We start from the raw sequence: 20,961 nt of genomic DNA, 5'->3' as shown, positions 1-20,961 counted from the left end.
GAGAGAAAAAGAGGCTGATATCCCCTGGTTTTCGCGGAAAGCCAATAGAGCCCTGTTCTCAGGGTTCACGCTGATGCACGTAGGCACCGGGCGCCCTCTCCAGTGGGTGAAGGCACAGTGCGCCTTCTCGAGAGGGGCTTAGAAACCCGGGCAAGAAAGTGAGCTCAGCGGGCCTCCGGGCTCCAAGGAATTAGCCAGAAATAGAGAGAGAGAGAGAGAGAAAGAAGGAATAGAAAGAAAGAAAGACACGGGGACCAAAGCTCTGATGGAGCAAAGGTGTTTTAATCAACATGGCGTGGGCATATATACTGTCTTACAAGGTGGTTATTCTCAGCAAAGACAAAGATTAAAATTCCAGACTTACAAAACATAAGACGATCCCTATCAAAGAGAGAGAGTTGCAATCACCTTTTACCATATGGCTCATAAAAAGGAAGAGGGTACTTATCACTGTAATGAGAAATGCCTGGATTCCTCAGCCCCAGGAAAGGCATGCCTCTCCTCTTAATTCCTGAATATTCAGGAATCAATAAGGGCCAGAGGGTTCCTGACAGATCCAAAACAGCACACAGGAAGCCTCTTGTTAAATGCTTCCTGACAGAATGACAATTTTCTTTAAGCAAAAATGAAAGCAGGGTGGTCCTTTAGAAGGCTGCTTAGTAACTAAGGAAAGCACTGAAAATATCTTGGACCAGACAGCAGCAGTGGAGCAGGAGAAAACAGACATAATATTTTGGAGGCAGGACTGACAGGAACTTGAAATTGATTGGCTGTGATAAATAATGGAAAGAGGAATCAGAGACTTGGATTTTCAAAGAAGATACTGAGCAAATAATTATGCCATTTTCCAAGATTATGGATTGTTAGTGAAACTAGTTTGAAGAGCAGATTTTCCATTTCATGTGTGTGTGTGTGTATAGTATCAATGGATGGAAAACATCAATTTTAATTACCTCAATAGAATCTTGCACAAGGCTGACAATCAGTAAGAAGAATTGGACTGAATGTAATAACAATGTTTGAGTTAACATACCATTGTTTATTAAAACTTTGAGGATATGTGAGATCATTTGCAGCAATATTTGAAAGGAAATGACCTATGCAAAGCTTGGAGACAAAACAACATTTCAGGCTGGTTATGATGCAGAAAAAGCAGGTAAAGAAAAAGAGGAATGACAACAGAAAAGAGGAAAAACTAAGTGTGTGAGAATTCACAAAAGTCAAGAGAAAACTATTTTCAGAAGAATGGCCAGTTAATGGTAAACCACTCCTGGGACACCATACCCATAGCTCCTGAAATGCATCCATTGGACTTAATGACCTGGATGCAGTTTCAATGAGGTGATGAATGCAGAATCTACCCTGTGATGGGTTGAATTCTCAACAGAAAGTGAGGAAAATAAGTGAATGGCTCATTTGAAGTGTTTTCTGTGAAAGGGGGGTGTCTGAGATAACTAGAGGAGATCACAGGGTCAGGGGGAGGTTTTGAGTCCTTGTTTCAGAGACTGGAGAGACCAGAGCAGCTGGAAGTGCCCCTGGGATTGCTGAGCAGAAAAGCCAAGTTAAAGACATAGACGGGAGTGGGGATGAGGGAGGTAGCAAGAGGAGGCCTGTCTCGGAGCAAGGGGAAGAGACTGGCTTTCAGTAGGGGAAGAAATCACAGGGACAAACATGATGAAAGCTGTCTGAGATTTGAGCGCTTTCTTGTGGGGGAACAGTGTGAAGGAATGTTGAGGCTTTATTTTCTCTGTAGAGAAGATAAAGTCAGATGTTGTGAACACAGAGGGGAAAATTGAGTAACTGAATTCAATGTTCTAAAGTACCTTTCAGACTGTCACCATAGAGAGTGGGAGACTGCTTAAGGGAACAGCCTTAAAGACAAGATAATGTAGCACAAGATGGCATGCTATCTGTCTCCAGTGTTTTAAATTTTCTCTACACTATAATTCATTTGAAACTGGACACTGTTTATTATTTATTAACTGATTTCCATAAATTAACTTTTTTAGTGTAATCCAAGATTGTTAGGATCCCTGACAAAGTCATGCACCACAGCCACTTAAAAAGCTTGCTTCATAGGCACCTGAGTACAGACAATTACTGAAACCCTGCCTCTCAAAACCTTATTTTTTAAAGTGGAGTGTAGTTGCTTTATAGCAATGTGTTAGTTTCCCCTGCACAACAAAGTAAATTGGCTATACGCATAAATATACCCCCTCCCTCATGGGTCTCCCTCCCACCCTCTAGATCATCACAGAGCACTGAGCTGAACCCCCTGCAAGGGGGCTGTCTAGTTTACACATGAAGGGAAGGTATTAGTCGCTCAGTCATGGCCACCTCTTTGCGACTCCACAGACTGTAGCCCACCATGCTCCACTGTCCACAGGATTTCCCAGGCAAAAATCCTGGAGGGAAGCATGTTAGGCTTTGACACCCAAGTGGAGATGCTGACCAGGCAGATGGATACATAGACTTGGGGTGTGGAAGAGCATTCTAGGCTGAAGACCTTAGTACATGTGTATGTAGTATTTAAAGACATGAGTAGGGATGATGACTTCCCTGATGGCTCATGAAGTAAAGAACCCACCTGGAATGTGGGAGACAAAGGTTCCATCCCTGGGGCAGGAAGATTCCCGGGAGGATGGCATGGCAACCCACTCCAGTATTCTTGCCTGGAGAATCCCATGGACACAGGAACCTGGCGGGCTACAGTCCATGGGGTTGACAAATTGGACACGACTGAGTGACTAATACTTTCACTTTCTTTCATCAAACTGAGGTTCCTAAACTTACATTGCACAGAATTCAAAAGGGAAATAAAGGGGCATGATAAAGGCTATATTAAATAAAAGAAACATACAACATTATAATTAAGATGGAGTAAGGAAAGCAAAAGAATTGCAATTATGAAACCTGCTCATCCCTTGTTGGTATTGATCTACTCAGAGAGATAAGTAATGCAGACCTTAATTTTCAAGCAGATCGAATTCTGCTGTTTTAACATTTCCTGCTCATCAGCTCATTGCTCAACTAATCCAGGTCCTACACAGTTAAATCTTAATCACACTTTTCCTTGGAATAGCAGCACACATTTCCGGCCTGCAAAGTGTTCGACCTGTAGAACATACTTTGTGGAAGGGAGTTTGGATATCTCCCACATACCTGAGCGAGGGGCCACCATCTGCCATGAGGTGTACCTTTCAGAGATGGCTCTCCAGGCTTCCTTCACAAAGAATGGTGGCTCATCAGGTTGAAAACGGGCTCCTTTCATTTTTAAAAAGATGTGCATACATTTCAGAAAGGCAGAGAAAGGATTTACCAGTTTTCTAAAGTATATGCTCTAAGAAGAGGAAGTGGAGCGAAGCCTTGTCCCTTATTTTCTAGACGGAGAATGGCACTCTTACTTTTCAGGTGTATTTGCCCTTAAAATTACAACACACAGCACCCCTCTCTGAGCTTGACACACACAATTCAAGTCACACCTACTAAAATAGCATTTTATTCCCTTTCTTGCAGCTTGTAAATGTCTATATCCCCACAGAGAATAGGGAAAATTTGGACATGATACCTGGATACCCGTTTAAGTTTAATAATTGAATTTATGCTTCTTTTCTTTCATTTACATTCTTTTTTCCTTTTTTAATTCATCTTGCTAAATAAGAACTGGCATAAATTTTTGTCTGAGGACAATGCTGGTAATATGGGTTTTGGAAAAGACAAGAAAGATGAAATTTTTTTTTCTAAGTGATTATAACATCATTTTCAAACTGTGCATATGGGGTTAATAACTTATTTCCCATATCTCAAATGTATGAGGAGCTTGAAAAATAATTCTATTACCATGAGCTGGTTACAGCAGACAATTCCTAAGTGACCACTCCAATGCTTTGTGTTGTGAATTCACAATAATGTACAGATAGGTAATTATTAGGACTTTCAATACTCAGACAGAGTGGCCACCCCAGATGTCATTACTTCAAGAAAATACTTGCAAAGATTCACTTTTTTTCTCTAGGAGGAGACATACCCATTCAGAATTAGTATGACTCCATCAAATTGCACCACTGCCTAGGGTGGAATTATTTTAGCCAGTGCCACTCCACACTTAAAATTCTCCTGGATATAAAATTATTTTCCTCAGACACTGAAATTATTCCCCCAGAGCAGGGCATGGAATCTTTCAAGTACTCTGCTCCCTGGTCAGCTTTACTCTCCCTCTGTTATTTGAAAGTGAAGTGAAAATGTTAGTTGCTCACTTGTGTCCAACTCTTTGTGACCCCATGGACTAAGGTATGATCACTCACCTAGAGTCAGACATCCTGGAATACAAAGTTAAGTGGGCCTTAGAAAGCATCACTATGAACAAAGTTAGTGGACATGATGGAATTCCACTTGAGCTCTTTCAAATCCTAAAAGATGATGTTGTGAAAGTGTTGCACTCAATATGCCAGCAAATTTGGGAAACTCAACAGTGGCCACAGGACTGGAAAAGATCCATTTTCATTCCAATCCCAAAGAAAGGCAATGCCAAAGAATGCTTAAACTACAGCACAATTGCACTCATCTCACACACTAGCAAAGTAATGCTCAAAATTCTCCAAGCCAGGTTTCAACAGTATGTGAACCATGAACTTCCAGATATTCAAGCTGGATTTAGAAAAGGCAGAAGAATCAGAGATCAAATTGCCAACATCCTCTGGATCATCAAAAAAGCAAGAGGGTTCCAGACAATCATCTACTTCTGCTTTATTGACAACGCCAAAACCTTTGACTGTGTGGATCACAATAAACTGTGGAAAATTCTTCAAGAGATGGGGATACCAGACCACCTGACCTGCTTCTTGAGAAACCTGTATGCAGGTCAGGAAGCAACTGTTAGAACTGGACAAGGAACAACACTGGTTCCAAATAGGAAAAGGAGTACATGAAGGCTGTATATTCTCACCCTGCTTATTTAACTTATATGCAGAGTACATCATGAGAAACACTGGGCTGAATGAAGCACAAGCTGGAATCAAGATCGCCAGGAGAAATATCAATAACCTCAGATATGCAGATGACACCACCCATATGGCAGAAAGTGAAGAAGAACTAAAAAGCCTCTTGACGAAAGTGAAAGAGGAGAGTGAAAAAGTTGGCTTAAAGCTCAACATTCAGAAAATTAAGATCATGGTATCTGGTCCAATCACTTCATGGCAAATAGATGGGGAAACAATGGAATCAGTGGCTGACTTTATTTTTTTGGGCTCCAAAATCACTGCAGATGGTGATTGCAACCGTGAAATTAAAAGATCCTTGCTCCTTGGAAGAAAAGTTGTGACCAACCTAGACAGCATATTAAAAAGCAGAGACCTTTGCTGACAAAGGTCCGTCTAGTCAAGGCTATGGTTTTTCCAATAGTCATGTACGGATGTGAGAGTTGGACTATAAAGAAGGCTGAGCTCTGAAGAATTGATACTTTCGAACTGTGGTGTTGGAGAAGACTCTTGAGAGCCCCTTGGACTGCAAGGAGATCCAACCAGTCCATCCTAAAAGAAACCAGTCCTGAATATTCATTGGAAGGACTGATGCTGAAGCTGAAACTCTAATATTTGGCCACCTGATGAGAAGAACTGAGTCATTTGAGAAGACCCTGATGCTGGGAAAGATTGAAGGTGGGAGGAGAAGGGGACAACAGAGGATTAGATGGTTGGATGGCATCACCGACCCAATGGACATGAGTTTGAATAAACTCCAGGAGTTGGTGTTGGACAGGGAGGCCTGGCGTGCTGCAGTGCATGGTGTTGCCAACAGTAGGACACAGCTGAGTGGCTGAACTGAACTGAACTGAACTGGACTGAGGCCCACCAGGCTCCTCTGTCCATGCTATTCTCCAGGCAGGAATACTGGAGTGGGTTGCCATGCCCTTCTCCAGGGTATATTCCCGACCCAGGGATCAAACCCCGATCTCCTGCATTGCAGGTGAATTCTTTACCATCTGCGCCACTAGGGAAGATCTCTAATCCAGCTTTAGAATCACCATCTGTCCTGGGTGTTTTCTACACAGTGTGACTACAGGGACAAACTATGTCCTTGGTGTGAAAGAGCTCAGGTTCTGAGAACAGCAGCTGTACAGGGAACAAGGTGGGGCAGGGCTCTCTGGAGGGCTAGGCATGTTGACGTCTGCTCAAGTTCAGGTTCACACAAATGGCTGAGCCAGACAATGGAGGGACTCGGTAACACAACACAACTGCAGCAGGGAAGACAGTTCCAGAGCTCTGCTTAAAACTACTTTATCAGCAAGTCTTGCTAACTCTACATCTGAAAAGTCCTAAATGCTTTCCCATGAACCCCATCACTGTCACCATGCCAGTCACATCTCTACCCTGGATGACGGACAGAATCCTGGCCAAACTCTGCTTCCCCTTTTGCTCATCTGGTGACGCTTGTGGTAAAGAACCTACCTGCAAATCCTGGAGATGTCAGAGAGGTGGGTTTGATCCATGAGTTGGGAAGATCCCCTGGAGAAGGTAATGGCAACCCACTCCAGTATTCTTGCCTGGAGAATGTACAGAGGAGCTCGGTGGACTATGGTCCATGGGGTCATAAAGAGTTGGACACAACTGAAGCGACTTAGCATGCAGTCAGTTCTTTAGCTCTCCACGCAGCAGCCGGAAGCATCCAGTAAGATTTTTTTCTATGCATTTCCTTGATTAAAGCCACCTCTGAACTTAAAATTGAACTGAAAACCAAGCCCTCACCCCATCCCCTAAGCACTGCATTATCCAGCTCCTTTTCCTGCTCTGATCTCATCTGCTCCTACCCTCCTCACCATCCGTCAGGGGTCTTCTGGGTCCTCACACGAACCCAGCTTGTTCATCCTCTGGGGCCACTGCATAAATGGTCTCCTCTCCAAGGAACATTCTTCCTGGAGAGCAAGGCGAGGCTATTCTCTCAGCTCTCAGCTTAGTGAGAAATGGAATATTTCCTGCCATATCAGTAAACAAAGGATGTCACAGTCATCAGTGATCGCAGCCACCATGGATGGTGAGCTGGTGACCCCTGAGGGAACTCGGGAAGGAAAGAATACCTGCCCTCTCTCCGCCATCAGACTACAGCCACTCGCCACGGTGAGCTGTGAGGTACTCAGGGGTGAAGCATAGGACACTAGCCCCAGATAACTGAGGTGACACACGAAAGGGATGATTTCAGTGAGCCCAGACTCTTGCATCTTCCCATACACAGAAAAGCACTAAATTCCTTAACTTGGGATATCTGGTTTTTTTTTAATTAATAATTATCTTTTGATGTTAAGACCACCTGCCCTTTGTTGCAAAACTTCTATATGGTGTGGTTCCTCCCCACCCCATTGGAGCAGTTCTCTCAGGGTCACTTGAAATGCTGTCTCCCTGACTTGAAGTCCTAAAAATTCCCACCGAATAACATAGTACTCTCAGCTTTTAGGTTGTGAATAGTTTTTAAGTCCTCATTAATGATCACATCCCACTAGACAACTTCTCTGCTCACCTGCCTAAAACAGTCATGACATCACTTTCACTCCACTGTTTTAACTTTCTGCTGGCCTGTGATAATTGTATTTTCCATTTGTGGGTTAAAAGATAAGATGTCCTACTAAACTGCACATTTCATAAAGCAAGGCCATTGTCTGTCTTGTTCTCCACCATTCCTCCAGCACCAGAAAAGTGCTCAGTATGTAGTATGTGCTCAATAAATACTTGCTCTTTGAGTGAACAAATGAGGGGCATGATTGTAAGAGTTAAAAAAACAACTATGGATAGAGAAGCAAGTGCATAATTACTGACATGGTCCTGGAAGAAGTAATGAAAATGAAATCAGAATTAAAATAGACATGGGAAGGAAAGGATGTATGTGTGAGCTGTTCATTTTGTAAGAGCAACACTACCTGGAAAACATTTCTGTGTGGGGCTGAAGACCTTAACATGCATTTAGACGTGTTAATCAGGATGGCATAGAAGCCCCATTGTCCTAAAGAACCTTGGAGAAGCAAGGTTCAATTATGTTCAATAAATAATTAGTTGGTCACTGGTGGTCTCTAAGATGCTCTTTTCAGCAAAATGAGGAGCAATCAGGACTGACACATAGCCAGTACACACCGATATGACCTGGGCTGGGGTCCTTGCCTATGTATTTACAAAATCGCCCCAGGCCACAAGCATGATTTCTGCTAGTGGAGAAATGCTTAAGAAAAAATAAAATGGAAGGAATGGTATGGAAAAATCCTTTGCGAAGAAATGTTGATGAAACGGACATGCATCAGCATTTCTCATTAACACTGAATGAGTTGGAGAGGTGACTTTTTTTTTTTTTTTAAACAACAGAAATTTATTTCTTCATATTTCTGGATACTGGAAGTCCAAGATCAAGTTCTAGGTTCCAAGCTCTGGGTGAGAACAGGGTTGGTTTTTTTCCGAGACTTCTCCCTTGGCTTATAGCTGGCTGTCTTCTCCTACCCTCATGTGGTTTTCCCTATATGTCTTTTTTTTTTTTTTTTTTTTTATATTTTTTAAATTTTTTTTGTCTACATTGATATGAATCAGCCATAGATTTACACGTATTCCCATCCCGATCCCCCCTCCCACCTCCCTCTCCACCCGATTCCTCTGGGTCTTCCCAGTGCACCAGGCCCGAGCACTTGTCTCATGCATCCCACCTGGGCTGGTGATCTGTTTCACCATAGATAGTATACATGCTGTTCTTTTGAAATATCCCACCCTCACCTTCTCCCACAGAGTTCAAAAGTCTGTTCTGTATTTCTGTGTCTCTTTTTCTGTTTTGCATATAGGGTTATCGTTACCATCTTTCTAAATTCCATATATATGTGTTAGTATGCTGTAATGTTCTTTATCTTTCTGGCTTACTTCACTCTGTATAAGGGACTCCAGTTTCATCCATCTCATTAGAACTGATTCAAATGAATTCTTTTTAACGGCTGAGTAATATTCCATGGTGTATATGTACCACAGCTTCCTTATCCATTCATCTGCTGATGGGCATCTAGGTTGCTTCCATGTCGTGGCTATTATAAACAGTGCTGCGATGAACATTGGGGTGCACGTGTCTCTTTCAGATCTGGTTTCCTCAGTGTGTATGCCCAGGAGTGGGATTGCTGGGTCATATGGCAGTTCTATTTCCAGTTTTTTAAGAAATCTCCACACTGTTTTCCATAGCGGCGGTGACTTTTAAACAATGATAAGATGTAGAGATGTGTCCTGTGTGCTAAGCCCCTTCAGTCATGTCCAACTCTTCGAGACCCCGTGGACTGTAGCCCACCAGGCTCCTCTGTCCATGGGATTACCAGGCAAGAATCCTGGAGTGGGTTGCCACTTCCTCCTCCAGGGGATCTTCCCCACCCAGGGATCCAACCCAGGTCTCTTGTGTCTCCTGCACTGGCAGGCGGGTTGTTAACCACTAGTGCCGCATAGGAAGCCCAAGATGTAGACATGCAAAGCTAATTGCCTTTCAAGCTAAACCAAACTTTGCTCACAAGCCTTCATTTATACTGAGGGAGAAAAGTGTTATCCTGTCAGCTCAAAAAAACTCAGTTGCTTCTGGTTTTAAAAATAGATGTCTTCAGATGACAGCGCAGTAGCCACTACAGCTGGTCTCCCGTCATAGACGTGCCTCCATACACTACCCTCACCAACCACTGGGGGGCTACGGAGCTCCTAGCTCTCCATTTGTGATTATTCATGGAGATATATACATACATATATATTTTTGTATTATGTTCTCTTGTCCACCAACATTGTGATATGCATGCAGAGAAATGTAATGTTTGCTTTAATCACTTTAATGTACCCATTACTTTGACACATTGTTCTCATAGCAGAAAATAGATTTTTACTAACATTTTAACCTGACAAATGTGAAAGTCACTGTCTAATCATTAGTTATGTACATAGCTATTTAGTGTCTAGGCAACATCCAAGTTACATGATATATTTGTTAAAAACACATTCCTGAATCCCAACTAGACCTACTGAATCAGAATTCCCAGGGGCCCTTCCTGGAAACTCAAATATATTGATAACTAGCTCCCCATTTAAGCTAAGTGCAACACTTACTTAGAAATTCCCACTGGGTTTCAATTTTCATGTTGAACATGTTGAGGAGCCACCATAATGTTCCTCACATGTTGGACAAAGATCTGTATAGTTGAAGCTATGTTTTTTCCAGTAGTCATGTATAGATGTGAGTTGGACCATAACAATGAGAGATGAAAAATTGATGCTTTTGAACTGTGGTGCTGGATAAGACTCTTGAGAGTTCCTTGGACTGCAAATCAGTCAACCCTAAAGGAAATCAACCCTGAATATTCATTGGAAGGACTGATGCTGAAGTGATGCTCCAAAACTTAGGCCACCTGATGCAAAAAGCTGACTCACTGGAAAAGACCCTGATGCTGGGAAAGATTGAAGGCAGGAGGAGGAGGGGGTGACAGAGGCTGAAATGGTCGGATGGCATCACCGACTCAATAGACATGAGTTGAGCAAACTCCAGGAGATGGTGAAGAACAGGGAAGCATGTCGTGCTGTAGTTCATGGGGTCGCAGAGTTGGACATGACTGAGCGGGTAAACAACACATGTTGGAAATTACTCCCAAAGTCCTGTTTTATACGATGCTTCCCTACAAATATCTTAGAAGGATTTTGCATTCCTTATGCAGATTTTTCTACTCTTCGTTTTCACTCAAAATATTTAAAAATTACACACGGAGAATTACATAAGTGAACAGTATGGTGGTTCCTTAAAAATTTAAAAACAGGATTGCTATATAATCAAACAATTCCACTTCTGAGTACGTACGTAGCCCAAAGAATTAAAAGCAAGGTCTCAACGAGATTTGTACGCCCATGCTCATGGCAACAGTTGTCACAGTAGCCGAGTTGGAAGCAGCACAAGGGATCAAGGACAGAGGACTGGATAGACAAGATACGGTCTGTACAGACAATGGAGGATCATCCAGCCTTTAAAAGGAGAAGGATTCTGATATGCAGTACAGTGTGGGTGAACCCTGAGGATGCTACGCTAAGTGACATAAGTCAGTCACAGAAAGACATCTGTGGTTCTCCTCACAGGAGGCAAAGGACAGTTAAATTCATAGACAGTAAAACAGTGATCAGCAGGGGCGAGGATGGGGAGTGGTGGGTTGCTGTTTGAAGGGTATAGGCCTCAATGTCCAAGATGAAAAAGTTCTAAAGATTGGTTGCACTGCAACATAAGTACACTTATCACAAAAGAACTGTACCCTTAAAATGTCTCAGATGGTTCATTGAGTGTTATGTATATTTTACCTAAACTGAAATCGTCAAAGAAAATTACATTAGGGTCATACAACCCACATCTTAGTTTTGGGACTGAAACTCATTTCAGCTGTCCATACAGTGGCTGATAAGAAATAGGAGTCTATATAATTATAAAAGATACATGCACCCCTATGTTCATAACAGCACTGTTTACAATAGCCAAGACGTGGAAGCAACCCAAATGTCCGCTGACAGATGAACAGATAAAGAAGCTGTGGTGCACATGCACAATGGAGTATTACTCAGTCGCCAAAAAGAGTGAAAGCATGCCATTTGCAGCAGCATGGATGGACCCAGAGATGGCCACACTAAGAGAAGTCGGAAAGAGACAAATGCTACATGATGTCACTTATACGTGGACTCAAATATGCCACAAACGAACCTATGAAGGAAACCAAAACAGACTCCCAGATGAGCAGACTTGTTGGTGCCAAGGGGTGGAGGGTGGGGGAGGGATGGATTGGGAGTTTGGGATTAGCAAAGGCAAACTACTACATATAGAGTGGATAAGAAAAAGGTCCTCATGTACAGCACAGGGAACTATATGCAATGTCCTGTGACAAACCATAATGGAAAAGAATCTTAAAAAAGAATGTTTGCTGTTTGTATAACTGACTCACTTTGCTGTATAGGAGAAACGAAGCACCACATTATAAATCAGCTATGCTTCAATTAACTTTAAAGAAAAAGAAACAGTCATTTAACCTTTGCGTTCACACTAGAAGCATCACATGAGCCAATCATGACTTCAACAATCAAGTTTTGGTTAATACTTTGATCTTTTAAGATTCACCAGTCACCTGTTAATAGACTCATCCCAAGGCTGTGTTTGCTGGAAGATGAAGGTTAATGCTATTCCTTTTTTAACCCATTAAAAACTGGTACAACTGGGCAAGTCATTGTAAAGTGAGTTCATGGGATTCTCATTTATTCTCTATTAGTGGCTTTCACTGTCCATAGATATTTTACCACCTGCTCAACCTGAAATTTAAAAAGAAAAATCCCCTGCCTTTTAGTTTGTAGGATATATGTATTCTTTTCAGAGTCAGGGCATTGGCAATTGTGTGGGTGACTCAAGCAGAATGAATCAACTCTCCATCATAGCTGAATGACTGCTTTTTTTAGTGTTTGCTACTGAGATTAGAAATTTCTGAGGGCAAATGGATTATAAAGGGTTTTTTAATATCAATTTTTATTAGTAACAAAATCAATTTCCAGGCTGAAGCAGATAAACGAAAATGTGACAAAGTTAAATCCACAACTTATCTAAATCCCTACTTTCTCAACCATTTTAGTCTTCCTATTGACCTAAATGTATGCCAAGGTTAAAGTGAAAGGCTGTGTGTGTGTGTGTCTATGTGTGTGTGTGCACACACGCACATGCACACATGCACGCTTAGTCATTAGTTGTGTCCAGTTCTTTGTGACTCTTTGGATACTAGCCCACCTGGCTCCTCTGTCCATGGGAATTCCCAGGCAAAATACTGGAGTGGGTTGCCATTTCCTCTCCAGGGGATCTTCCCAACCCAGGAACTGAACCTGTGTTTTCTGCATTGCAGGTGGATTCTTTACCCACTGAGCCATTAAAGGCTATATGCCTTTAAAAAAAAAAATATATATATATATATACACATAAGTCTTAAATCCTATAGGTGATTCCTAGAGGCATCCACAGTTGTTGAATTTTCCAGAATAGTTTCAGTATCAAATAGTCTTCCCTGATACACTCATATATCATAAAATCTTTATAAGACTATGAATATTGATTTTTTAAATAATAAAATTTGAGTCACCAAAGGGATCCTGGAGATTTATTAATAATTTCTAACCCACAGGATCATAAAATCTCAGGAAAACTGGTAAGAAACAGAAAGAACTCGATCACTTTTTATCTATTTTCTTTCTTAATTCTTACTGAAACATTTCAGAAATACCTAAAAATTATCAATTCAAATTGAAGAAGTTGAAGCAAAAGTTCCTGGGTAAATAATTTGGCCTTAGATGAGATGTATGTGGGCCTGATTTAATGAATTCTTAAGCATCTCCTGTGTTTTAGGAAAACAACATATATTGTTGTTTTCTAACCTGTACTGACACTCTTTTCTAATTTTCTGAAAATCTGAGGAAGTGCAACATAATACAGATTATGTGTCATTTCTGGAGAGTCCAAAGCTTACTCGCTATCTTGCTTTCCACACCCTTCTCTTTGTTAATTACAATGATTCAGTTCTTCCTCAGGACATCTTTGATTCTTTGGTCTTAGAATTTCAGATCAGATATTTATCCATGAAACACATCTTAAAATTTCTAACTCATTAGAACTTCTCATAGGTCAACTTTTAAAGTGATTACCTAAACAATTGCTGAAGCCTTTTGAAAGTGATTTAAAAATCCATATAAAAATAAATACAGTCACTACAGTCACTGTATGAGGGGATAATATAATAGGAGATGAAGTAACTAATGTACATTCATTCTGCTCTGCTTATTGTGTTTCAAAAACACTATTGCATTATCCTAGAAGTGAGTTTGTGTGTAGCAAAAAAAAAAAAAGTCATAGTCTCCAGTGTCTATTTTCCTGTCTGCAAATTTAAGATGTCAGGAAAGGCCATGCAGAAGCATTCACAGTCCGTGGTGAAGAACCCACGCTGGGGTTAGTCACACAGTAGTGTCAGACTCTGCGACCCCATGCACTGTCCGCCCGATGCCTTGGTCCAGGGATTCTCCAGGCATGAATACTGGAGTGGGTTGACATTCCCTTCTCCAGGGGATCTTCCCAGCCCAGGGATCAATCCCATGTCTCATGCATTGACAGGCAGATTCTTTACCATCTGAGCCGCCTGGGAAGCCCAGAGAACCCACAGTCCCACCTGAAGCTCAGGGTCGATTATGGTGAAATATATGAGCCAGTACCAGGGCCTCTCACAACTTCATGTTTCAATCATGTATTTTAGGACATGTACACATACACAGACACACACACTTTACTGACTCCTCCAAAGAAAAACATTTTTTGAAAAAGGCCAGTTTCCTTACAGCAGTGAGAAATAAGCAGAAATAACATAGGTTCTACCAAAGCAAGGAGTGACAGTGCTCAGAATAAAGCAGCCATAACTGCTTCCCCTGACTAGTAGCTGACCAGACTTCTTGAAGGTCAATGCAGAAAATGTGTTACCAACAGTGCTTGTGCCATCACACCAGTAAATGCATTAACCGTTAATGAAAAATGAACGTTTTCCTTGCCCTTTCTTCCTCTCCCCAACCTTTTTCTATGAATTGCATGGTGTCGTCCATTTAAAAATATATGTTGGCTCTCTGTCTTGATCTGTATTTCATTTAACTTGAATAATTATGGCTATATTTAAACTAATTTTTAAAGAAGTACTGGATAAAATAGACCTAATTTGACTTGGGTTCCTTGCCCGTTTTAGATTGTCAAATATCTCCACTGCTTTTTTCCTCCACTTTTTTTTTCCCCCCCTGTTTGGTAAAGTGATTTTTATATGGTTCAGTACTTGATGACCTGTCAAGCAAAGTAATAAATTTAAGAACTTTAGGAAATGTCACAGCTAGAAAATAGAAACTTCACTCTAATAGTCCTCCTAAATTATGATGTTATCACAAGAACATCAAGGGTAAGACTTCTCCTTGAACCAAACTTTTCAGTGAAAAGATTAGCTGATAATTACAGTGTGAACTCATAAAGACTTAAGTTATAACCCTTTAGAGAAATATTTCACTTTTAAAGTGACCTATTACTGGAACACCTCAAAGAGACTGCAGGTTCCATTCCAGACCACTGCAACAACGCAAACCTCTCACAATAAAGCCAGCTGCAAAGGTTTTGGTTTCCTAGTGCATATAAAAGTTACGTTTACCCTATTGTCTAGTGAGTATGCAATAGCATTATATATTTTTAAATAGCCTGCACCTTAATCAAAAAAATATTTCACTGCTAACCATTATCTGAGCCTTCAGCAAACGGTAATTTTTTTTTTTTTTTTTTTTTTTTTCGGGCAGAGGGTTTGACATATTCCAGGGACCAAATGTGGCATAGAGTAAACCAACGCTACTGGAAAAATGGCAACAACAGACTTCCTCGAGGCATGACTGCCACAGCCTTCGATGTGTAAACAAATAAATAAAAATGCAAAATCTGAAAAGCATCATAAAGCAAAATACAGTAAAATTAATGATGGGTGTCTATTAATAGTAATGTTTCACGTATGGAGTATTATTAATCTAAAGTGACATGAAAAACGCCATCTCATTTAAACTCTACACAAACGCAGTGTGGCAGGCTGTGCTATCCTCATTTGTGATGAAGAATCTAAAGCACAAGAAGTCAAGGTCAGTGTCTTAATGTCACAGCAAGGACTGGCACACAGATCCCTTAATATTGTTTCCTTTCCTCACATGCTACATGTAGTTGTATTGTACCCTGCATTTCTGAAATAATTACAATGGATATATAAAGAAAGCAATTTTTTTTTTCATTTTAATTCTGTTTTTTTTTTCTTTTTATACACAGTCCTCTCTGGACTACTGTTCATGGAAATTACTCTGAATACCAATAAACTGAATTATTACTTACATCCATTTAGTATCAAATAGGGCTTTTCCTGGTATTCTTAGTCAGTAAAGAATCAGCCTGCAATTCAGGAGATCATCTGCCAATGTAGGAGACCCGGGTTTGACCCCTGGGTTGGGAAGATCCCCTGGAGAAGGAATTGGCAACCCACTCAAGTATGCTTGCCTGGGAAATGCCATGGACAGAGGAGCCTGGTGGGCTGCAGTCCATGAGGTCACAAGAGTCAGACGTGACTTAGTGACTAAGCCACCACCACCAATAAAAAGTAAACTGCATTCTGTGGACACTGCGTGAGTGCTTAGTCGCTCAGTCGTGTCCGACTCTCTGTGACCCCATGGACTGTAGCCTGCCAGGCTCCTCTGCCCATGGAATTCTCCAGGCAAGAATACTGGGGTGGGCTGACATGCCCACCTCCAGGGAAATCTTCCTGATCCAGGGATTGAACTTGAGTCTCCTGCACTGAAGACAGATTCTTTCCCATCTGAGCCACCAGGAAACCCCTTTTGTGAACACTGGAAGTGAAAGTGAAAGTGAAGTTGCTCAGTTGTGTCCAACTCTTTGCGACCCCATGGGCTGTAGCCTACCATGCTCCTCCATCCATGGGATTTTCCAGGCTAGAGTACTGGAGTGGATTGCCATTTCCTTTATCCTACCCTAAATGCAGGGGATTTGCTGTGGTTGTTAAGACATTATTTACCTAGAACAATTTTAAGTTCACAGCATAACTGAGGGAAAGGTACAGATTTTCCATGGCTCCTCTACCCCATATGCATCCATAGCATCTTCTATAATCAACATCCTCCACCAGATGGTACATTTGTTACAACTGATGAACCAAACTGGTGCCTGGTCATCACTCAATAGACCCCTCAACCCCTAATCTTTTTACTGTCCCCCTGACTTGCCTTTTACAGAATGTCCTATAGTTGGAATCATTTGGTATATACATTTTCAGATTGCCTTCTTTCAGTTAGTCATATGCATTTAAGTTTCCTCCATGTATTTTCATGGTTTGATAGCTCATTTCTTTTTAGCTCTGAATAATATTCCAATGTCTGGATGCACCGCTTACCTACTAAAGGACATCTTGGCTACTTCCAAGTTTTGGCAATTATGAATAAAGCTGCTACAAATACCTGTGTGCAGGTTTTTATGTGGGCATACATTTTCCACTCTGAGTAAATATCAAAGAAAATGATTGCTACAATGTATGTCAGGAGTACTTTTAGTTTCATAAAAAACAAAATAAAACAGCCAACTCTGCATAATCAGAGTTTCATATTGATTTCAAAATTAAACTTTTCCCTTAGGAAGGAGCAGTAGTTTGATGAATGAATGTTCAGTACTCTGATTTGTAAATTCAATGAAGGTATTCCTATGTTTGGTCATGTTATAGATCCAATTACTTCCTTTATTGTGAAATAGTCTAACTTGCTGTCCAATAGAGATATTTTACAGATGTTCTATTTTCCTATATTTACAGACACAGCAGCACAAACATAGCCAAGCAGCAAAGTGTTATTCTCAAAGATTCATTTTGAGAGTTGCATTAAGAACTTATTAACTGAAAATTAATTTCTTTCCCAAACAAGCACAAAAAACTGAAAGCTATAGGAGTTTAGAGAAAAAGAAAACTGAAAAGGTGTTGCCTTCATTCACAAGAATGTAATTTTTCTCAAAGTCCATATACTCTCAAGAAAGCTGTTTGCTAAGAACAGAGAAATATTGATTGTAATACATGGAATAAGAATGTAAAGCATATACCAAAGGTATGGCATAGACCAAAGCATAAAGAGATGGCACATTTTATTAATCATTCAGTATTTAGGATGTGAATACTAAGCTCTGAAAGAGCTATGTTTTTGCTGTATATGGCATCGTTGCAGTTTTCAAAGACCATCTGCAGATAGCCTCTCAGCACTTGAATGATCAATAAAGTCTTCTCAGTAATAGTTGGTGGTGGGAGGGTGGAAGAATGGGGAGACTGGGATTGAAATATATATGCACCATTGATACTGTGTATAAAACAGATGACCAATGAGAACCTCTGTACAGCACAGGGCACCCGACCCAATGCTCAGTGGAGACCTGGATGGGGAGGAGTTCAAAGGGTGGGGACATACGTGTATGCAGAGCTGACTCATTTTGCTGTAATAGAAACTAACACAGCACTGCAAAGAAACTATACTCCAATAAAAATTCGTTTTAAAAAATGTCGAGAAGGTTAAAAAAAAACTGTAGGAAGCATTTTTCATAAACAGATCTTGGGCATCTCTCACACATTGCAAACAGCTGCTACAATCTGCCATCGTCTTTAATACCCTATCATAAAAGAAAACCCATAAATCTAGTCTCCAATGTAACCAGCACATTCTCACTGCTTTCCTGCTGTGCCCTGTCACTTAGAAAGCATGAGTAACGAAAAACGGTACCCTCTGGAGTAGCCAATTCTCAGAGTCATTAGTTTTCTTTAATACTCCAGTTTTATTTCAGGAATGGGCAAGACAAGAAGTAAGACATTCTGTGTCACTTTAAGATAATAACACATCATGTAATTCTAGGGTCATAAAGAATTCATAAGTGATCCCACAGAGGAAAGTTCATTTGCATGCTCTCCAGAGTTTTCTCTCTTCAGATGTGACCTTGTATAATTAAATATATTTGAAATATCAAGAGAAATGGCAGCGAGGCAGACAATAGAATTCTTCATTTTATCTGGGACTGAAATAAAGTGAAATTAAATTATAAGGTGCAGTCAGTGTAGTAGAAGATAAAAAATTTCAGTGAAGTCCTCTCTATATGATTGTACTCATTAGCATTTATAGGAGGACAATTATACCATGTGGGGTATAACAGGATTTTAAAACTGGCATTTCATTTCTATGGGACTTCCTGAAAAGGACTCAAATGAAGTGTCCCTGAGACTCATCTGTACATGTTACATTAAATCAGATAATTCAAATATGCAGTTAGACCCAACACAGGGAATTCTTCTTTTTAAAATAAACAGACTTTTCAAGGGTAAAAAAAAACAGTTCTCTGTGTCACAAGTGAAATGTTGATTAAATGTATCAAAAAAAGATAATTAAAATGGTAACTAATATACTTCTACAGAGAAAGACCTTTACAGAAACACTAACGAAATTACATTTGAATTACTTTTCATAAAAAAAAGTCATTATTAAAAGACACAAACATAATTTTATCAGAATACTTTAAAACTTGCATTCTCTTAATGTGTAACTTATTATTCTCTTTAGAGGTTTATCTTTTTCCTCCAGTCACAGGGATAAAGTTTGTTTGACTATAATCAACCTAATTATGAGAATGAGAGTTTTAATTCAGTGTGATTCATTACCAAATCATTTGTTATTTACCAATGTATTTTCTTAATTCATTATGTGATTTGTTTAGTCGCTAAGTCGTGTCCTATTCTTTTGCAACGCCATGGAGTATGGCCCGCCAGGCTCTTCTGTCCCCAGGATTCTCCAAACAAGCATACTGGAGGGGGTTACCATTTCCTTCTCCAATTCTATGACTTAATCTTTCTTATTATGACACATGGGTACAGAACAGTATAGCAATTTTGTTTTGTGTCCAGCTAAATAACTTATTGTATACCTAATCCTCATGTAACTACTACCTAGGTCAAGAAGTTAAATATTAAAGGGGCTTCCCTATTTGTCCAGTGGTTAGGACTCAGAGCTGTCAATGCTGAGGGCCCAGGTTCAGTCTGTGGTCAGGGAACTAAATTCACGCAGCCTCATGGTGCAACCAAAAAAAACAGGAAAAAAAATCACATGCACGTGGACATACACACACACATACACATATAACATACATACACACACACACACACACTCTCTCTCTCCCCCTCCTCCCTCTCTCTCTCTCCCCTCTCTGTAAGTTCATAACCTAGGAGAAACACATTTTAAAAAAAAAGAAAACAAAGAATATTACAGCATTCTCAATCCCTCTCTTGATTGCTTCTAATAAGGAACACTTCTCTACCCATTTTATCAGGTAACTGCTATCCTGGCATTTATGATAATAATTCTTGCTTTTATTTGCAATTTTATCACTTAGATATTAGATCACCACCTACTGGGTGACCACCGGGGCCTGACTGGTGGGTTACAATCCACAGGGTCACAAAGCACCGGACATGACTGAAGAAGCAACTTAGCACACACGCAGACGTCAGAATCAGAATTAATGCTCAGAATTAATGCTGACACTCTGCGACCCTATGGACTGAGGCCTACCAGGCTCCTCTGTCCATGGGATTCTCCAGGCAAGAGTACTAGAGTGGGTTGCAATGCCCTCCTCCAGATCTTCCCAACCCAGGGATCGAGGCCGGGTTTCTTGCATTGCACGCAGATTCTTTTCCATCTGAGCCATCGGGGAAGCTAGACAGTATTTTACTGAGTGTACATGGTGTGTTTGTGCAGAAATGCCCAGCAGCACTCCCCACTCCTGAACAGATGGCACCTGCTCAGACCCTCCTGAGGCTTCAGAGACTGAGGAGCAGCAGTGAAAAGACGGGATCTGTTTCTCAGCACGATACCTGGGAGGCGGGACTCTAGGGTGACGCCATCACTTCCCATCACCCCCTGGTGTCCTTGCCTGGTGTAATCCTCGTGCATGTGATGGATTTTACTCCCAGAATCAGGTTTTACCATAGGACAGCTCAGTTAACTGCGGGCTTCCCAGGTTGTGCAATGGTAAAAAATCCACCTGCCAGTTTAGTAGACATGGGTTAGATCCCTGGGTCAGGAAGATCCCCTGGAGGAGGAAATGGCAACCCACTGCAGTATTCTTACCTAGAGAATCCCATGGACAGAGGAGCCTGGTGAGCTACAGTCCACAGGGTCCCAAAAGAGGCAGACACAACTGAGTGACTGAGGCTGCATGTACAGTTAACGGCATAGGTATAGTTGGTGATGTGAGGGAATATATACTATTCAAAAGGAAAACACACAGAAACTATGAGATTGATTCAGAGAGCATGCACAGAGAAAAAGGCCAAGACTATGACTCTAT

General features: G+C 40.9%; 1 protein-coding gene across 1 annotated transcript in view; it reads left to right on the top strand.

The window, feature by feature from the left end:
* Nucleotides 1-20,961, top strand: part of GALNTL6 (polypeptide N-acetylgalactosaminyltransferase like 6) — a 909,229-nt gene that overhangs the window by 327,129 nt on the left and 561,139 nt on the right. The window lies entirely within an intron of this gene.

The sequence above is a fragment of the Cervus canadensis genome, chromosome 14, assembly GCF_019320065.1.
Source record: "Cervus canadensis isolate Bull #8, Minnesota chromosome 14, ASM1932006v1, whole genome shotgun sequence".
In the NCBI taxonomy this organism is placed as follows: Eukaryota; Metazoa; Chordata; class Mammalia; order Artiodactyla; family Cervidae; genus Cervus; species Cervus canadensis.
This window is presented reverse-complemented; position numbering and strand designations above follow the sequence as displayed.